The sequence below is a fragment of the Moschus berezovskii genome, chromosome 24, assembly GCF_049115385.1.
Source record: "Moschus berezovskii isolate FMDL1 chromosome 24, NW_MosBer_1.0, whole genome shotgun sequence".
Taxonomy (NCBI): domain Eukaryota; kingdom Metazoa; phylum Chordata; class Mammalia; order Artiodactyla; family Moschidae; genus Moschus; species Moschus berezovskii.
The window spans coordinates 60875238-60876912 of NC_142483.1; the positions used below are offsets into that span (position 1 = coordinate 60875238).

The 1675-nt window shown below is 38.4% G+C and overlaps 1 pseudogene; it reads right to left on the reverse strand.

Moving 5' to 3' along the window:
• Positions 1–769: 769 nt before the first annotated feature.
• On the reverse strand, positions 770–1675 carry LOC129547645 (olfactory receptor 4C11-like; annotated as a pseudogene).

Genomic DNA, 1675 nt, shown 5'->3' on the forward strand with positions numbered 1-1675 from the left:
CTTAAAATACAAAAACAGATATGTATAAGAAACTAAGAAATATGAAAATAATAATCAACATGATGAACAAAACATATTAATGTATATATAGAGTTATTATGTATCAATACAGTGAATATCTTTGTTATAACTAAAATTATCTGATGTGAATAGGAAGTGAGGCGTTATTTCCCTTTATATAGTCAGGCAAAGGAAAAGCTAATTTTTAGGAGTACTATAGAGGGGAGACAAGCACCAAAGAGATGCTTAACTAGTTGATATTTATGCTCCTTAGGGATCATATGTTTCTGTGTGTGACATTATGCTATTGACTCTTGAGTCTGAAAGTATATGATATAGACCCAGTAGTTCCAGGGCTGGTTTACCAACAAAATAGATGATAGAAATCAGGGACAAACTATTAAACTTGGATAATAAATATAACAACAACAAAAAAAAAAAAAATAATAATGTACAAAACCAGAAGTTAAACCTAAAGAAAGAACAGGATGTGGTTCACAAGCAGAAACATCAAAGCAGACAGCAGACTTGAGGAATGGGCTTGTGTCCCCACAAAGATGATAGAACTTCAGGTTCTTTCTCTGAGACATTGGTTAAAACATTACAGATGTTGCTGGGTGCTTATTCTGCCTATTCCCCTAAATGCCCCACTGGAACACATCTATACTGTCCACAATAGAATGAGAATACTTTCTCTTTTCCATCAATCCAATTATACTTAAACTCTGACAGAATTAGCAGTCAGCATCTTATGTTTTGCCATCTCGAGTCAGACTTTGTTGCACCATAACTTTCTCATGGCCTGTTTGACTTCTGCATTCCTCAGAGTGTAAATCAGAGGATTGAGCAAGGGTGTCACAATAGTGTAAAACACAGCCACCATCTTGCCCACTGGAATTAGAGTTAGAGGGTGAGCATATATGTATATACACGGTACAAAGAATAAGAATAACAATAATGTGGGAGGTGCGTGTGGAAAGGGCTTTCCTTCTTCCTTCCGCACTAGTTACTCAGAGAACATAAGATGAAAACATAGGAGATAAGCAGCAACAGGATGCTAACCATGCATATGGTCCCAGTGTTATACACTATGAGTAGGTTGATGACATAGCATCCACAAAGGCAAGTTTCAACAAAGGTTGCATATCACAAAAATGGTGATCAATAACATTGGGGCCACAGAAGGGTAATTTCAAAGCCAAGAGAATCTGTGCTGAAGAATGGATACAGGCCCCTACCCAGGTCAGTTTCACCAGTGTGCCACAGACACACTGGCTCATGATGGCTGTGTACCACAGGGGCTTGCAAATGGCCATATAGTGATCAACATGAGGACAAGTACCAAGATCTCCATGCACCCAAAGAAGTGAAATGCAAAGATCTGGGTCACGCACTCATTGAAGGAGATGACTTTCTTCTCAGATACAGAATCTACAATCAACACAGAGGCATTGGTTGTTGAAAAGCAGGCATCAGCAAAGGATTAGTAGAAAAGGAAGAAGTACATTGGGCTCTGAAGTGTCTGGCTATATCGTATGGTCATCACAATTATGAAGTTTGCCAACGGAGTCCCAAGGTATAGAAATAAGAAGATAACAGAGACTACTTTCTCCTTTAGTAGATTCTGTGTTAACCCAAGCAGAATGAACTCGTTCACACTACTGTTCACGTTCAT